Source organism: Pseudoliparis swirei, unplaced genomic scaffold, assembly GCF_029220125.1.
Source record: "Pseudoliparis swirei isolate HS2019 ecotype Mariana Trench unplaced genomic scaffold, NWPU_hadal_v1 hadal_26, whole genome shotgun sequence".
NCBI lineage: Eukaryota > Metazoa > Chordata > Actinopteri > Perciformes > Liparidae > Pseudoliparis > Pseudoliparis swirei.
The window spans coordinates 439,974-459,514 of record NW_026613262.1 but is presented as its reverse complement, the minus strand read 5'-3'; the positions used below and the strand labels follow the sequence as shown (position 1 = coordinate 459,514).

Below are 19,541 nucleotides of genomic sequence, written 5' to 3'. Positions count from 1 at the left end.
TGGCATTATCCGATGGAACAGTTGAAGGAAGAAGTTGAAATCAGGATCCTCCAGTAGCCTGATGTGGCCCCTGCTTCTTGGCTGGTCATGTCATCAAAGCTACCTGATGCTCGAATTCTTCCAAAGCATTCAATGAGGTCATCTTTATGCTCAAACACAGTATTGACGGCACGGCTGCGAAAGTTCCACCTCACGTTGCTGGCTGTTGGCAGACGATGGGCCACTGTTTCATCAAGGACAGCGGTCCGCTTGGAAGATCTTGAAAGAACGCAGCAAATCCACCAAGGTCGGAAAAAAGTTTTGACTTTGACTATGTGAGAGGTGGCCTGTTGCATTATGAGATTGAGCTGATGGGCATAGCAGTGGATATAGTGGGCATTTGGGTAGTCATCCTGGATTCTCTTTGAACACCTGAAATGGCACCCCTCATTACACTGGCACCGTCATATGCCTGGCAGATGAGTTTACTTTTCTGCTCACCTGGGAGGATGGCAGCAAGGCGTTCTTTTAATGCCACGGCAATGCTCTCTGCTGTAGCTGACTGCAGAGGATGAACTCAAAGAATCTTTCCTCCACATTAGCACCATTGATGTAGCGAAGCACAAGCACAAGTTGGGTTTGTGTGCTAATGTCCATGGTCTCATCTGCTTGGATCGATAGAAAATCGCTGCTTTGAACTTCACTTATGATCTGTTCCTTCACAACAGACAGCATACAGTCAAGAAGCTCATTCTGGACTGTTTTGGATGTTCCTTAAACACAGTCGCTCTCGAGATGCTCGCTCAGTGCACTGTCAAGTGAGGCAACAACGTCCACCAAGCCACGGAATATCCCTGGGTTATCAGAGTTCTCGCTCTCATCATGACCACGCAGGGCCAACTCAGATGCACCACAGAACTTCACACAGTCCGTAATTCGTGAGAGAATGTGTCGGTTTTTCTGAACCTCTTCATTATGTTTTCGAATGCCAATTCGATAGCCTTCGTCGAGCTGCTTTGCTATACTCAGTCTACCAAACAGGTTTAGCTTCATGCTGTTATTTAGATGGCTGTGGCAAAATTCGTGCTTCTTGCACTTCTCGGTGAAGTGCTTTAGATCCTCATCCCGTTGTAGTCAGAGAGTTTCAGTCCCAGGACTTTGAAACAACAGGCAGGGGAAACAAAAAAACGAATCACTCACGGAGCAACCTGCTAACCAGCTCCAGTTAGCATATAGGCTCGAGTTGAATCTCCGGGTATACGCCTCCCGCGGTCAGTGCTTTGCTGCTGAATTTGTAATTCCGGATGTTCGGGTCCCAACTCTTTCAGCCTCTTTTTTTCAATATCTGACCGTCGATCGAAAGGTCTTTCGCGGAGAGATATCACAGAGTTTTCTGTCACCGACGCCATGCTAACAACAAGCTTCTGCTAGCTATGTTGCTCGCGTACCTGCATGGAGGTGGAGGTGGAGCTCCTGGCAGGGTTGCCAGGTCTGTGAGATAAAACCAGCCCAAAACCAGTCCAATATCAGAACTCAAAATATGCCCGTACCAAACCATATACACTGCTTTTAAAGTCCAACAGCATTGCTATCATTGCCAAATATATTGTAATATCTACAAAGTAACAACATATGTTTAGTTTGCCAGCATTAAAAGCAGTTTTCCTAAACAGTTATTTCCTAGGTCGTAAATTGGCCTTGTGTATTTAGATACAGTATGTTATCATAAATATAATGTGTACGTGCTGATCTGGAGTCAGTTTGGTAGGATTTGGGTATGAATAAATTATTTCATTTAAAATATGGATTTTTATTTAAAGATATTCATGTAATTTACATGCAAAATAGGTCTACCCGAACCAAGGACAAAAAATTCAACCCGCGCAACACTTCAAAAGTGGCCTGATTCCGCAGGAAAACCGCGGACCTGGCAACACTGCTCTATGGGCTGAGGGAACATACGGGTCTCTGATCTGCCGAATAATCCAATCGCGTGCACATTTGTGCGCTAAGATTCCCGGTTTCATCCGCCAATGTGAAGCCGGTCATTGCCAAAACGACTGAAATGTTGTATCGATGCCGTACACACACGTTAGACCAGCGCCCCGAAAAAGGGGAGGGGCTTCTCTCCGTGATAATGGCGATATATTATATTTTTCACATTAACTTAAGTGGTTGTTGACAGGGGCTTACGGTCTCCACACACATTTAGCGCGTCAACACGGTATATTTACTATTTAAATGATTTGGCATATAATGTTTTTTGACAGATTTTTTTTCTTTTTTTCTTCTTCTTCTTTTTTTTTCATCTCCAAATTTTAAGAGGGGCGGCGCCCTAGCGCCCCCTATGGACGAACCACCACTGCCTCGGACTCTCACACAGGGCGGGATTATCAAAGGTGACGAGTTCATCAGGTTGTAACCGTCTGAAGTTGGGATGTTGTCCAGTGTTCAGCGGTTCCAGTCAAACGTAAATATTAGGGCTGTCAATCGATTAAAAAAAATTAACTAATTAATCGCACATTTTGAAATTCATTAATCGCGATTAAAAGTTTTGTTTTCTTCTTTTTAAAGACCAAACTTCACACAGAGCTGTGTTTTCAAAGAGGCTCCTACATATACAGTGCCAGTGAGGTATTTAATATTGTGGATGATAAATTGTTTCTTCAGTGAAACATCAGATTAGTAAAAAAAAAAAGTATATTGAGACCCCATTGGTCCTGTCATCTTTAACACTGAACAGCAGAACCAGTGGCCTTGGTGACTGACTGACATTCACATGTGTCCTGTTCACCCTCTGGAGGCTGGGGGCATTTTATACATTTTACAAAAAATTAAATTCACCTATTAAAGCGTTTGCATATGACGCATATGACGCATATGACACATACACCCCTGTGTTCTACATCAAACATTCCACAACAATCTCAGTTCTATTCAATGAGGCTCAGTTGTCCTGGTGCCGTGTTCTCTGCTCTCTGACTGACAGGCTGCTAGGTCCTTTGTGATTTATTGAGTGTTCATTGGTTGTTTTTTCCCCAAAATGTTGACAGACAAACGGATTGACCAATCACGGTGAAGGTTTCGTGTGACGAGTTCTTTCCGCGCGTCCCTTCGACACGTCGCTCTCTGTTCCTCTGCGTGTCAGAGGGGGAGACGGGAGGAAGGAGGAGCAGGAGGAAACCGACTGATTCATCCACGAGTTAAACTGATTTATGATCCTTATTTTCACGGAGAAATAATTGTTTTAAAAACGGAGACAGTGTTAAACCGTACTGCCGCGGTTTGACACTCGGTTTGTGTGTAAAAACTTCAACGAACACCGGAAGTAAACAAAGTTGCGTTAAAATATTTTATTGCGTTAACACGGCCAAATTAATCGCATAGATAGTATTTTCAGATTTATGTAGTTAAAGTACATGAAGTATTCGTAACTCCATGTAGTTCAAGTACAATAAGTATTCTCAGCTTTATGTTTTTATTCAAAAGTAAAATAAGTATTCTCAGATGTATCATGTAGTTAAAGTACATGAAGTATTCGTAACTTCATGTAGTTAAAGTACAGGAAGTATTCTCATCTTCATGTCGTACAACTAGCAGCAATAAAGTTACACATGTTTTCTGAGCTCATGAGTACTCGTTAGTCCCAGTTACCTTGAACGCCCCTCTCTTCGCTTTCCCGATGGCGGTCCTCGGTCCGTGAACCACCACCACGTCCTGCGGGCTGCTGCCCGGCGCCGAGCCGCACTCCGTCCGCCGTACATCCCGCGTGTACCTCGGGGAACCGGAGGACGACAAGTGGCCCGAAATGACTTTTAATCTGTGCATTATGACGACAAAACACCAGAGTTTAATACATATAGTTCGTACTCTGCTCCCAGCTGTCAACTGGCGGGACGGAAAGCGCGGAGGGACAAACTACAGCGAATCGAGTCCGAGCGGTCGATGCTCTGTAGATGATCAGCGATCGAGTAAATGACACGTGAATTAATACAGATATGAGCGTGAAGGTGTGTGAATGAATGATATTGTGTGTGAGTGTGTGAATGAATGAATGATATTGTGTTAGAGTGTGAGTGAGCGTGTGAGTGTGAATGATCTTGTGTGTGTGTGTGAATGAATGAAGGATAGTGTGTGAATGTATGAGTGTGTTTGAGTGTGAGAGGATGTGTGTGTGATTGAATGATCTTGTGTGAGTGTGTGTGAGTGAGCGTGTGAGTGTGAATTATCTTGTGTGTGTGTGTGATAGTGTGTGAATCTGTGAATGTGTGAGTGTGTTTGAGTGTTTGAGCGTGTGTGTGTGAATGAATGATCTTGTTTGAGTGTGTGTGTGTGAATGATTTCATGTGCGCGAGTGTGTGTCAGGTGTGTGAGGTATAAGTGAGTGTGTGAATGATCTCATGAGTGTGTGTCAGGGTGTGTGAATGTTCTCGTGAATGAATAATTAACAACCAGCACAAGCCATACAATTAAAAACATAAAACAAGCTGCAAAAATTTAAACAATTGACTATTTTCTCCATTTCCACAAAGTCCATAAGACAGAAACACAGACCCAAAGAATGCAGCGCAACGTTTGACGGAGTGTTGTCATTGGACACCAGGGGACCGCAATGCATTGTGGGATTCCAGACCGGCAACGCAACAACTTGAGGGTTGAAAGTGGCACAATTATAACTTGATGCAAATCACAGTTATTTAGCTTGAACGTGTTTTCAACGAGAAGAAGCAGCAGACAATAAATAGTTATGAGTTGATGGACAGGTGACGTCAGGAAGAGGTCAACTGGTGTGAGCTTTGCCCTGCGCTTTGTCTCTCAGGTTGCCTTCTGCTTTCTCCGCCCTGCGACACAAACAGTCAGAGTCCAAACTATCAACGTTTTATTAAAAACAAAGAGACAGTTGAAGCACACAAGTCCACTTAAAAGACACACTTTGTTTTCTTTATAAAGTTTGTAACTATTCCTTTACAGTAACTTTGGTTTAAGCGGTTCAATCCCTGACAGCTGACACGTCTCTATGTCCTGCAGAGAGGACATTAATCAGCTTTAAAGGACCCATATTATGCCCATTTTTCCACAAGTTGATATGGTTCCTTGGGGTCTTAATGAAATGTTTGTAACATATTTTGGTCAAAATACCACAAGAATCATTTCAAACAGCACCCTGTTTACCCTGTCAAAAACACCTTCCCACAGATGAACCTGTTTTGAGTGCCTGTTCCTTTAAATGCTAATGAGCCAGCTCCCCCCTCTCCCCTCCTCCACGAGATGCGCTCGCCTAGCTGCTGCCTGCAGATGAAGATAGCGTCGTGCAACCATATCGTTTTGAACCAGAGACCCTGAACAAGAAGAGGCTCCAACAAGTTCCAGAAGTTAGGGCTCAACAGGACGCTTGAATGTCACTTACATTGTTTTGTTTGTCCATTGGCTCAGGTCTCACAGTCTTGTTAGTGGTTTTGAGAGCATCGTGGTGCTAGAGATTCAGTACGTGAATAGTTTGTGCATGTGAGTATGTAGCAAATACAGTGTGTTTATGTGTTACTGTTTGTGAAATTGTTTAAATGCAAGTAACGGGAACGCCATAAAGATAGAAATGCTCCATGAGTAAAGTTCCATCTGTAAACTAAAGTGTTATCTGACAACAGGAAGTGACCAAGCAGAGGCTAACGTTTTACCCATTAATTAGCGTTTAAACCTTGTTTACTTATCAAATCGTTGTATTTGATGACTTATGACTTATTTGATGACTCATGTCTGTAATATGAACACAACTTTCAAATAAACTTTACCTGCAAAGTTGTGGTGGGGCGGTCCAAGGCCATGTAGCCAGACTCCTACATGGCGCGTGTTTCAAAATCCACGTAGACGTTGGTGGTAGATCCCATTGGACGACTCAAGCATATCGCTTCTGACATAGAGGAACCATGTTGTGAGTTTGTTTTTTCCAGCTTTGTGTTGGGAGACATGCCAGATACCCAAATTAACATATAGAAGGACTAAAAGTGAATTTTCATAATATGTCCCCTTTAATACATTACATAACTATTCCTGCCGGCTGTACATGAAACATGGTTTGTCTTCATGAACATCTTCAGGGTTCTACTGTTTCACTTCCGCTTCCTGCAGCTTTACTGTGTTTCATAAGAGCTGCAGATAAGAGGCGGAGCCACCCTGAAGAGGAGAGCTGCTGCGTCACACTCAGGAAACGAAAGTTAACTTCAGAGTCAGAAACACTGCAGCCGAGACGAGTCTCTGCTTTTCTCTCAGAGACGATTCAAAGTGACGTCTTCAGGTTTTCAACAACTCAACAGAGTCTCTTCCAAACACTGGTGAGTACATCTGATCATATTCACACCTGTGATCACCAGGATTAACACAACACTTTAGCTTTACTCGGGCAGGAAGTTCCTCTCTTATCACTTCATACCTGATGAATTATTAACAATATAACTATGGCTGTCTGTCCACAGTCCCACGACACAGAAACTCACTTTAACTGCTTTAAACTGTCTCAGGAGGACTTTAGTAACTAGTAACTGAATCTGTGGTTTTCACTTTAGTCTCACACTGACTTTCCTGTTTTGTTACTGTTCATTGATCACTCTCTATTTCTAGTAGTTTCACAATAATAGTTTAAGGCTTTATTGTGAAGCAGCTGGAGGAAATGTGATGTGTTAGTCATCGTCAGCAGAGCTTTGTTGTGAGAGCTGTTCTTTACTCACTTTGGACTTATTCTGTGCTGCTTTGGAAGAGGAGCAAGGTTGAGTCTGTCACACGACTTTGATCTTGGTTTCTTGCGTCAAAGCAAAAGCTTTACCTTACATTTAATTGAGCTGACACTTAATCCAGCGATTTACAATAAGTACTAACATGCTATCCAGGCATGCACAGATAGAGCCCTAGTGGTGCTCAAGCTCCTCCCTTTGCCCTGGATGAGTAAAGTGTCTCTTTTGCTGGAGCCCACTTTTTATTCATCAGTATTTAAGAATCAAAGTTACTCTTCTGTCATCAAGTCCCCCAAATGTGTTTTCATATCCGACGGGCATTTATTTGAGAACTCCCCGACATGTGGCGCCACAAGCTCACGTGACACCCCTCCTCCCTCCTCCTCCCTCCTCATCCATCCACTCCTCCTCCTCTCCTCTCCTCCTCCTCCTCCTCCTCCTCATCCATCCACTCTCCTCCCTCAGTGCCCTCGCGCCACTGCTGCTGCACCTCCTTCTCCTCTGACGCGCAGCACCAGACAAACAGGTCCTGACGGTGTTTGTCCCCTGACTTGTTTTGTGATAAATCAACCACAACATTAGCGCTGTTGAAACATGACGCCACAACTGGTCCGTCGTTTACTAAACAAATAAACAAACAAAACTCACGAAATCCGTGATTTCAAAGTCTTGCAGCTGTTTACTGACGTTAGTTATGTTAGAGAATAGAGAGAGGGAGAGAGAGAAAAGAGAGAGAGAGTTCTTATTCCGTTCTATTTAACAGGGGCTAGTCTAGATTTATGCACAGACTGAACAAAATCATAAGGCCTCTCTTGTTCAGAGGGATGTCTGTTGGATGTCTATCAATAGCTCATTTTGAAATGACGAAGAGGGCAATATTACTGATCCAGACAGACCAGCGAGAGGGCGACACGTGGCTGGCATGACGACTCCATTAGCCAATCAACATTTGTACTGTTGCTATATATAATTATTCATCTTTATTCATAAAGAAAATGTAAGCAGTCTGATGCTGCCTAGAGGAAACGAGGTCGAGGATGTATTGCATCATCAGTGTTTTGCTGCTTATGCTTCAACTCTGTCAGAATTTTTTGTATTGGGTGCCCTTTCTTTTGGTTTGAGCACCTGCCCCAAAATGTCTGCACATGCCTGATGCTATCCTTTGTTTACCAAGATATAGTCGGAAATAAGTGTTTTAGTTTATGGGGAGATTTAGAGACCTGCTGTCCTGATGTCATCGGGAGCTTGTTTCACCAATGAGAGCCAGACAGCAAACAGCCGTGACTTTGTTGGAGTGTTTAGCCCGGAGTAATGCCGATTGGTAGATGCTGAGGAGGAACGGGTGGGTGGGTTCGACAAGTCCTGACGAGACCCGATCTGTTTGCAGCTCGGTACGCAAGTACCAATGTTTGGGAAGGTGAGCAATGACACAGAGTTGGTGTTCAAAGAGAAGATGAGGGGATCCAGGTACTTGAGCCCTGAGGCACCCCACCAGTGAGGAGCAAGGTTCAGACACCAACCTCTCCAGGTTACTTAGGAGTGCGGTCGCTGAGGTAGGATGAGTAAGAGGGGAGAGAGCAGAACCTGAGATACAGGTCCTGAAGGGAGGACATTGAGGATCTGGTGGTCCATCTGTGTCAAATGCAGCAGAAAGGTCTAGAACATATCGTGGTTCAAACTTCATGGCTGTTCACCAAAAAATGTGTCCATGACGGCATAGAAATAAATATGATGCCCTTTCTTTTAAAAAAAAGGAGAACAAAAATCTTGTGCTTTTATTTAAAGGTCTTTTTTTTTGCAGCCGAAAGCGGGTCTGTTCACTCACCTTTCATGCAGCGCTCACGCCAGAAGAGAGGCGTAACCCCGCGCTACTTTTGCTTACGAATGTACTCGCGTGAGTTCACTGGCCGGATTATTTGCTCACGCTTTTCCACTCACGCTTAGAAGCGCCGGAGAGGGGGCGTGGCTTATCGCGGGCATAACAGTTCGTTACCACCGTCCACACCACGGAAGAAACACGACCTACTTTGTTCTGTTGAGGAAGTCCCACACACGCCGGACCATCAAGCCCTTGGAGTCTGCTAATAATAATAATATTACATATTATATTATCTGTAGCCAGATCGCGCAGCTTCCTCCAGGAGCTGCGCTCGATGACCCGCCCGCCCAGACGAGATCGATATCTCCGGAGGTTCTGATTCAATCGGGATGATCGCCAGTGACGCCACGCCGGAGCATTTGAAACAGTCTCACCTACTTTTACCGCCGTCAGTTTAAAAATCAGCCCGGCCGATGAGGCGTGACGCCGTTCAAGGTTCTGTCATCCACACACTCGGCGGACATCCAGGGATCGCTACAAGTGCAGTGACCACATTGACTTTGTATTAACAACATCCCCAGAGGAGCGTGGTGTCTTCTTTTCTTTGTAAAGAAGTCGACAAAGTGGTTTGGTAGAAGGGGTGGTGTAGATGTAAAATTAATCACATTAGTTTCTTTTCAACAAATAATTGGAATTTCTACTTGAATAACAACAACATGTTCTTCTTTCTTTCCTCAATGTGCAGAGATGGCTTCTCAAACCTTCTTCCTGTCTGAAGATCAGTTCCCTGTGCTCCGTCCTGCTTCAGTGGATGTGTTCACTGATCCAATCACAACACCATGTGGACACACAACTTCTGCAAAAAGTGCATCACTGAACAACGGGAGTGACAGGTGCCAGTGTCTGGCAAACAAGAGGTTTCTCACCACCAGACCAGATCTTGAGGGCACCTTCATGTTCAGTGGTTTCAAGTCCAGAGCGCCCACTCAGCAGAAAGCCAGCAGCAGCAGCCTGAGCAACAAGAGTCCAGACCAGGAGAAGTTCCTGTGACGCCTGCACTGAACCAAACTGAAGGCCCCAAGTCCTGCCTGGTGTGTTCGACCTCACTGTGAGACCCAATTTGAGTTTCACCTGACAGCCTACCTGAAGAGACACTGGCTTGATGGACCCTGTGGAGAACCCAAAGACAGGATGTCTGAAGCACGATAAACCCTGAGCTGTTCTGTAGGACCCACTCAGACGTAGAAATGCTCTGCACTGTGTTGACCAAGATGCACAATGTTGTTCCTCTGAGTCAAGAATAAGAAGGAAAAGGTGGAGCTGCAGAAGACAGAGTTGAAACTCAGGAGATGATCCAGAGACTAAGATCCAGGAGGTCCCAACACAACGTGAAGCTTCCAGTGAGGAAGATGACCGAGAGAAAGCAGAAGGTGTTCAGGTCTTCACTGGTCTAAAGGAGTCTAGAGAGGAAACTGAAGGAGCCTATCACTACTTTATAGGTAGAAGCAGAGAAGCACCAAGAAACAGGCTGAAGACGCCACTGAGAGATGGAACAGATCTCTGATCTGATGAAGAGAGCACTGAGGTGAGAAGCTTCCTCTCTGAAGACCACTTCCACCTCCAGAGTGTCCAGTCCTCAACATCCACCATCCACCACCCACTGCTGACTGGTCTCATGTCGTCTTCCAGCATCACATGAGGACTGTGAGGGGGCTTTTCTCAGCTAGGAGACCCAGTAAAAATTAAATGAAGATGGGCGGGGCCCCCTTTTTAAAAAGTAATGAATCCGTTGATGAGGGAAAACGTAAAACCGCTAACCCCTTTCCGTTTGGGAAAAAGGTGGGGCGCCTCCCCTTTCCCCCCCCCTAGAAAAAAGTTTTCCCCTTTTTTAGGCAATTTTAAAAAAAAAAAAATGGTTAAAAAAAACAAAAAATTTTATTTAAAAAGGTAAAGGAAAGGTGATTTGGAAAAAAACAATTTTGGGGCCCCCCCCCAACCTTTAAATTTTTTTTGGAATTTTTTTCATTAAAAAGGGGTTTTCCCCCCTTCCCCAAGGCCCCCCCAGTTTTTTTTTCCTTTTTTTTAGGGAAATTTTATTTCCCTCTGGGGTTTTTCCCGGGGCGTTTTGCCCTTTCCCCCCTCCGGGGTTTTTTTCCCTTTTTTCCCCCCCGGGAAACCCCCTTTTCCCCTTTTTAACCATTTTATTTTAAACCTTTGGGCCTTTCCCCCATATTACCCCCCCAAAAATTTTTTTCCCCTTTTTTTTTTAAATTTAAAACAAACCAGGGAAGTTCCCCTTTTTTAAAAACCCCTTCCCCGACCAACCCCTGAAATTCCCCATCAAAGCCCCCCTTTTTCCCAATTTTCATTTTACTTTTTCAAAATTTTTTAACCTCTTATTTTTCCCTTTTTTTAAATTTTCGGGCCTTTTTCGCCGTCCCAAATTAAAAAAAAAATGGTTACTTTTTTTTTATTTCCCTTTACAAATTTTTCTTCCCCCCTCCCCCTTTTTAAAAAATATTTTTCCCTTTTTTTAAAAAACCAAATTTTTTTGGGATTTTGGGAAAAAACAACCCCTTTTTAAAAAAAAAAGGGAAAAAAATTTGGGTTGGGGCACATCCCGGGTGTTTTCCCGGGGCAAATTTGGACTTTTTAAAGGGGGTTTTTCCCAAAAAATTTTGGGGGGCCCAGGCCCAGTTTTTTGGGGGAAGCCCTAAAGGGGTTTTCATAGGACCCTTCCCCCCCCAACAAAGGTCAAAATTTTTTGGCCCGGGGGGGGTTCCCCGGGGGGCCCCCTGTTTTAAACCTACCCCTTTCCCCCCAATTTTTAAAGGCCCCTTTGAAAAAAACCCCCCCATCCCCCCCCACTCTGAAAAAAAACCCCTTTTTCCCTTTTACCCATGGTCCCCCCCCAAAAAATGAAAAAAAGGGGGTTTAAAAAAAAAATTTCCCCTTTTTTTAAAAAACTGGGGCCCCTTGGTCCCCCATCCCCTTTAAAAGGGCACACCCAACTTTTAAACCCCCCCATTTTCCGGGTTTCCCTCCCAATTTATTTCCCCCAAAATTTTAAAATTTGGGTCCAATTAAAAGGGGGCAGCCTTGTTTTTTCCCCCCGGGGCCCTCGGGGTTTTTTTTGGCTCAAATTTTTCCCAAAAGGGAAAAATTTTTCCCCTTTCTTGGGGGGCTTTTTAAATTTCTCCTTTAAACCCTCCCCCCCCTTTAAATTTTAAAAAAGGGGGAAAATTAATTAAAAGGGGAAACTTCTGCCTTTCCTTTATTTTGTTTTTTGGGGGGGCCCAAAACACTTTCAAAAAATAAAAAAAAAATATTTTAAAATTCCGAAATTTTTTTTCCGGGTTTTCCCCTTTTTAAAAAATTTTCTAAAAGAAATTAAAAAAAAGGGGTCGGGGGTTCAAAAAAAACCCCCTATTTTTTTTATTAATTTTTTTTCTTTATAATTTTCGGGACCCCCATGGCCCCTTTTCCAGCTAAAAAAGGGGGCAAAAAAAGGGGTTTATTTTAAATACTTTTAAAAAAAAAGGTTTCCCAATTTTTTCCCAATTTGGGTTTTGGGAAAAGGGAAAAGGGTTTTTCCAAAAACGGTTATTAGTTTTTTTTTCGGTTTGGGGTTGTTTTTTTTTTTAATTTATTTCCTTTAGGGGGTTTTTGTCCAGTCGAATTAAAAAGAAAAAGGTTTTTTGGCGGGGCGGGGTTTCCGGGTTTTTTGTCCCCCTTTTTATTCCAAAAACCGGGAATTTTTTAAAAAAATTTTAAAAATTTGGGGGGAACGCCAAAAAGGAATGGTTTTCAAACCCCGAACCCCGGGGGGGGTTAAATTTTCCCCAAACAAAAAAAACCCTTCCCAGTCCCCTTTAATATTTTTTTTTGATAAAGGGGCTAAAAAGGAAAAAGGGGGAAAAAAACTTTTAACCCCCCAAAGGGGTTTGGGGGCTTTTCATTTGGGAAAAATTGGGATTTCTTTTCCCCAAAGGGTTTTTTTTTGGTCCCCTTTAACCAGTTTTCTCCCCGGGGTCCCCTTTTTAAAATTTTTAAAAAAAGGGGTTTTAAAAGGGTTTCCGGCCTTTTTTTAAATACCCGGGTTTTCCCTGTTTCCGCAAAAAAACCCCCAAAAACCCCCCTTTAAAAAAAGGGAAAAACCCCCCCAAAAAATTTTTTTGGGAATTGGGACCAAAACCCCGGGTTTTTTTGGGGAAAAAACCCTTTTTTTTAAAACCAAATTTTCCGGGCCCCCGGGACCCAAATTTTGAAAATTTTTCCTTTACAAAAAAGTTTTCTTCAAAATATTTCCCCCGGGGTTTTTGGGCCCCGGAAAAAGTTTCCGTTTTTGGCCTCCGAAAAAGGGTTTAAAAAGTTTAAAACTTGGGACCCTTTCCCCCCCATTTTCCCAAAACGACTTTTTGCAAAAAACCGGGGATTGTGGAAAAAACCCTTTTAAAATTCCCCCGGTTTTTTTTAAAATTTTTATCCTTTTTTTTTTCCCCGGGTAAAAAGTTTTTAACTTACCCCCAAAACCGCCTTTAATTAACCCCCGGGGGTTTCCCCAAAATTTTGGGAACCTGGCCCGGAAATTTTGAACCCCCCAAAAAATTTTTAAACAAAAAAAAGGGGGGGAATTTAACCCCCCCCTTTTTATTTCTCCCGATTTTCCGGGTTTGGGGAAAACCCAATTTGGGTTCCAGGGAAATAAAAGAAAATTTGAAGAAACCCAAGGGGTTTTTAAAAAGACCGAAAAATAAAAAAAAAAACCCCTAAAAGGAAAAAAAATTTGTTAAATTTAAAAAATTTTTTGGAAAAGTTAGACATTTGGAAAACCCCAAATTTTTTGGGTTTTGTTTTTTGATTTTTGGGGTTTAAAAATTTTTTTCCCTCTTTTTGGTGTTCAAATTCCCCCGGGGATAAAGAAAATTTTTGGGAGGTTTTTTTATGTTTGTGGGGGTGCCCCCAAAAAAAAACCCTGAAACCCAGCCCCGAAAAAAATTTTTAAAATAGGCCGGGGGAAAAATTTGGGTTTGCCCCCCCGGCTAAAAAAAGGGGAAAAGTTTTTGGGGAAAAAGGGCCCCCGGGGGGGGCGGGGAAACCCCGACAGGGTCATGAAAAAAGCGGGGTTTTAAATTCCCAAAAGGGGGGACAAAAAAGGGGGTTTAAGGGATAAAAACCCAAAAAGCAAATTTTAATTTTAGAAACCCCAAAGAGGGGCCCCAAACCAATTTCATAAAAAAGGTCCAAAGGAAAAATTTTATGGGGCCCCGGGCCCCCTAAAAAAAGGGGCCCGGGGAACAGGGGGGCCCCGAAACCCCTTTTAAAAAACCAAAAATTCCCCTTTCCGGGGCTGCGGGGAAAATCCCCCCGGGGAAAAAGCCCCTTTTAAAAGGGGAAAGGCCCCGGTTTAAATTAAGAAATGGTTTTTTATTTTAAAAAAATTTTAAAAAAAACCCCTTTAAAATTTTTTATTTTTTAAAATTTTATTAAAAAATTTGGAAAAAAGGGGGGGTTTTTGTTGGGGGGCAGGTTTTCCCAAAAGAAAAATAAATTTTCAAAAAAATATGAAAAGAGGGGGTTTTTTAACCCGCCTTAAAACCGAACCCCCCTTTTTTTAAATTTTTTTTCCCAAAATTTTTAAACAAAATTTTTTCCCCACTGGCCTTTCCCAAAATCCTTTTAAAAAATTTGTTTTTAACCCCTTTTTTTCCCCCTTTTAATTAAAGTTTTCAAAAAGGGGGGTTTTTTTTTGGCCCCCCGGGCCCAAAATTAAAAAAAACGGAAAAAAGGTAAGGGTGAGGGGAAAAAAATTTGGAGTTCCCAAATTTAAAAAAAAAAAGGGGGGAAATCAATTAAACATTTTTGGTTTTGGGGACGGCCCCCCCCAAAATAAAACCAAAAGGGGCCCCAAAAATTTTTAATGTGGGCGAAGGTTTTGGGGGGGGGCCCCTTTTTAGGGCTACACCCTTTAAAAAGGTCCGGGCAAAACCGGGGCCCCAAAATTTTTCAAAAAAAAAGCCCTCCCCCCCCCCCAAAAAGCCCTCCCTATTCCAAGGGAGAGTTTTTTTGGAGGCCTGGGATTACTTTTAAATCAAAAAGGCCCCCCACCGGGAAAAAAAAACGGTAACCAAAGGGGAATAAAATTTTTTAAAAAAAAAAACCCAAAGGGGGGTTTTGGAAAAATTTTTTTTGGGACCCCGGGTTTTACCAAGGGGCCCCTTTTCCCCGGGTTCTCCCAGGTCTGACTTTACGGCTTGCAAGTATTGATTTTATACTCGATTATATTGTCATCTGAACTCAGATGAACCTTGTCTATTCCTTCCATGAAATTTAAAAATATTTCCCTTTTTTCCTACTTGCTATTCACCAACATAACATCTCAAACATTTTTCATTTTCCCACTTTATTCTTATCATCCACTTGCAAAAGTCTTTAAATTCATTTTTCGGTAATAAAATTGCCGGGGCTTTGTGTCTTAGCAAAGCAAAATTTCTCTTCAGGCAGATTTTACTTTGAGGTTCAAATTAAGGAAAAACTGACTGGACTTTAGGAGTGGTCAGAGAGTCTATTAACAGGAAAGAAGACATCACATGGAGTCCTGAAGGTGGTTACTGGACTATATTTTTAACAAATGGAAACAAGTATCAAGCTAATGTTGGTCCTTCAGTTCTTCGCTCCCTGAAGTCTGGGCCTCAGAAGGTGGGGGTGTTTGTGGACTATGAGGAGGGTCTGGTCTCCTTCTATGACGTAGAAGCTGCAGCTCTCATCTACTCCTTTACTGGCTGCTCCTTCAAGGAGAAACTCCTCCCATACTTCTGTCCTTGTCATAATAATGATGGTATAAACTCTGCTCCTCTGGTCATCTCTCCTGTTGGAGTAAACTAATCACTCTCTTTGTTTATTGTAATGATTTTATTCATTGAAGAGAATAAATGTACATATGTTGTGTGAATATGATGCAATTGAACTTGACTTTAAAGACACCAAATACATGAAGCTGAAGTTTGACTTTGAGTAAATCAGCTAAATTTGTTCTGTCTGATGTTCACACAGGAAACATTGATTAATAGTTTTGTTGTCATGGAGCTTCATTAAGATTGAGGCCTACTACATTTATATAATGTTTACAGAATACAGGATGTTTTATTGTGTGATTAACGTTAATAAAGAGAATAAATATATAAATATGTGTCACTTTGATTTGTTTTGTGAATATTGTTGAGATGACTTATGAACCAAAGAAACCTGTAAACATGATTGTAAAGAACTCAAATAACCGAGTTGTTGACCACAAGGCCTGAGTAATGCAGTCCGCGGTCAGCCGGGGGCTCGTGAGGATCCCCACTCCCTTTAGTTTTCTACACATTGTAAACTAATTGGTCTGGATGAGGACGGCTCCTCTGGGTTTGTACCTGGCTTTGGTATGAAGGTAATAGCAGCTGCTGTGTTGATTCAGGTAGTTTATGATTCAACGAGGAGTATCTGTACATTTTACTTCAGAGAGGAACACAAATATCTTTACAGTCTGCATATTTTTCTGGAGGAAAGCCATCTGCTTCACTATGGGATGTCATCGATAGCTTCCTGTCTCTGTGAATGTAATTTTCTTGTTAAAAGCCTGTTGTTGTTGTTGTTGTGGTTTCTCATTTATTTGTGGAAAGTTCAAATGTTCCAAGTAGTTAATCTGAGAGTCACTTTTATGTATTCATGATGTGTATCGTCATTTGTAATAACTGGTAAAAAATCTAATTATATCTCACCGGATTTAAAACAAAGGAGGCAAAAAGCCAGACGACTGTGTGAGTCTCAGGGAGGTGAAGGTGAGGTTTACACCCACAGAGCTGCAGGTAAGAGGCGGAGCCACCCTGAGGAGGAGAGCTGCTGCGTCACACCCCGGAAACCACACGTTGGTCCGGCAGAAACACTGCAGCGGAGGCGAGTCTCTGCTGTTCTCTCAATTCAAAGTGACTTCATCAGAGTCTCTTACAAACACTGGTGAGTACATCTGATTATATTTACACCTGTAACCACCGGGATTAACGCAACACCTTAGCTTTAGGGCTCGATCACACCAGCCGCTCAAACGCGCCCGTGGTAAAAACGTGCCTGTGGAGGCTTGGCAGCGGGCGATACAACTCCATTTACAAAATGGAGGCAAGCAGCCGTCGCGCTCTTGCTGTGTTGTGGGATGAAGAGGAGGAGCAGGGCCGATAAAAGCGGAAGTTATACCGCTAATATGAGTGTCTTGTCGGGGCTTGCCTTTTACTTTTGAATTTCCCCGTTCATACCACACGAAAACAGGAAGGAGAGCCCGCCTCCTGCTTGATCTGATTGGCTGCCTTGAGCCTCTTGCTTGATCCGATTGGCTGCATTGGGCCCCTTGTTTTTGTGCTCAAATCTTTTATTGGTTTTCGAAATGTATGCAAAAGAAAAGATGAACACACTGTACATATACAAAGATACTCAGACAAAAACCATACAAAAAATATATTATATATATATATGGGTAGACACGCAAAAACCTGCACACAGTATTTTGCTGATTCATTCTTCAACATTTTTAGAGTAGTCACATATTCATTCTTTTGGCCTAATCTAGTTTTATTCAGATGCGAAGAACATGAGATTGCTGTATTCCTTATGCAACCTTTGATGGCACTCTATAGAATACACGGATCATTAGTGGTCCCAACATTTTCTGAAATATAAACAGTAAAGGCATCTCTAAAGTAGGTGCAAAACTCATTATTTCTTCATTATTTCTGCTGTTCTTTAACTCACTTTTGACTTATTCTGTGCTCCTTTGCAAGAGGAGCGAGGTTGAAATCTGTCGGCACGACTTTGATCTTGTTTCTTAATTCAAAGACATACAAATAATTACACCGTTTTTTCCCCCCTTTTCAACAAATAATGAAACTATTTTTAATATAATGTTCTTTTCTTCCTCAATGTGTGTAGAGATGGCTTCTGCAAACTTTCTGCTGTCTGAAGATCAGTTCCTGTGCTCCATCTGTCTGGATGTGTTCACTGATCCAGTCACAACACCATGTGGACACAACTTCTGCAAAAACTGCATCAATGATAACTGGAATACCAACAACCAGAACATGTGTCCACTGTGTACAAAGGTTTTCTTCTCAAGACCTGAGCTGCTCGTCAACACCTTCATCCGTGAGATGGTTTCTCAGTTCAGACAGTCGACTCAGCAGAAAGCCAGCAGCAGCAGCTCAGAGCAACAAGAGTCCAGACCAGGAGAAGTTCCCTGTGACGTCTGCACTGGAACCAAACTGAAGGCCCTGAAGTCCTGCCTGGTGTGTCTGGTCTCCTACTGTGAGACTCACCTGGAGCCTCACCTGACAGCTTCACGCCTGAAGAGACATCAGCTGATCAACCCTGTGGAGAACCTGGAAGACAGGATGTGTCTGAAGCACGATAAACCTCTGGAGCTGTTCTGTAGGACCGACCAGACGTGTCTGCATGCTCTGCACTGTGTTGGACCACAAGATGCACAATGTTGTTCCTCTGAAACAAGAATGTGAAGGAAAGAAGGTGGAGCTGCAGAAGACAGAGGCTGAAACTCAGGAGATGATCCAGAAGAGACGCCTGAAGATTCAGGAGGTCCAACACAACGTGAAGCTCAGTGAGGAAGATGCAGACCGAGAGAAAGCAGAAGGTGTTCAGGTCTTCACTGGTCTGAAGGAGTCTGTGGAGAGGAAACTGAAGGAGCTCATCACTACGATAGAAGAGAAGCAGAGAAGCACCAAGAAACAGGCTGAAGACGCCATCAGAGAGATGGAACAGGAGATCTCTGATCTGATGAAGAGGAGCACTGAGGTGAAGCTCTCCCTCTCTGAAGACCACCTCCACCTCCTCCAGAGTGTCCAGTCCCTCAACATCCACCATCCACCACCCACCAAGGACTGGTCTCAGGTCAGTGTTCCTCCAGCATCACATGAGGGGACTGTGAGGAGAGCTGTGTCTCAGCTGGAGGAGACGCTCAGCAACATGATGAAGACGCTGGTTGAAGTTGAGATGAAGAGGGTCCAGAAGTTTGCAGTGGACGTGACTCTTGATCCTGAAACAGCTCATCATGACCTCATCCTGTCTGATGATGGGAAACAAGTGAAACTTGCTCAGGTACAGCAGCCACGTCTCCCCGACAATCCACAGAGGTTCTCTTCTTGTCCCTGTGTTTTAGGAACACAGAAGTTCTCTTCAGAAAAACTTTATTACGAGGTTCAAGTTAAACAAAAGACTGAATGGTATTTAGGAGTGACCAGAGAGTCGGTCAACAGGAAGGGACTCTTCTCACTGAGTCCTCAGAACGGTTACTGGACTATACAGTTGAGAAATGGAAATGAGTACGGAGCTCTCGCTGGTCCTTCAGTTGTTCTCTCCCTGAAGTCTGGGCCTCAGAAGGTGGGGGTGTTTGTGGACTATGAGGAGGGTCTGGTCTCCTTCTATGACGTAGAAGCTGCAGCTCTCATCTACTCCTTTACTGGCTGCTCCTTCAAGGAGAAACTCCTCCCATTCTTCTTTCCTGGTCGTTATCTTGATGGTATAAACTCTGCTCCTCTGATCATCTCTCCTGTTGGAGTAAACTAATCACTCTCTTGGTTTGTTGTAATGATTTTCTTCATTGAAGAGAATAAATGTACATATCTTGTCTTAATATCATGCAGTTGAACTTGACATCTGACTGTTTACTGTGGTGATTGATTTACGTCATTATTAAATGTATCCCGTTACATATAAACACATTAATCTCTTAAACTCTGCATCATGACACATTAAATGTAGAATTTCAATTCAAATATTTGTTAAATCTAAGACATTTATTTCCACGTCCAGAAGAAAGATCCAGAAAAGTAAAGCCTGGTTGACAGAAGTTGTTTCATGACAAATAAATTGCATTCTGTGACTTTCAAAATAAAAGACAAGCCAAACAAGACTTTTTTGAAATAAATATTATTTTTACAGTTCTTACAAGTTCATCTGAAACCATGAGTCAATTGACA

The 19,541-nt window shown here is 42.8% G+C and overlaps 1 pseudogene; it reads left to right on the top strand.

Moving 5' to 3' along the window:
* Positions 1-17,483: 17,483 nt before the first annotated feature.
* On the top strand, positions 17,484-19,215 carry LOC130191044 (E3 ubiquitin-protein ligase TRIM39-like; annotated as a pseudogene).
* Positions 19,216-19,541: the final 326 nt, after the last annotated feature.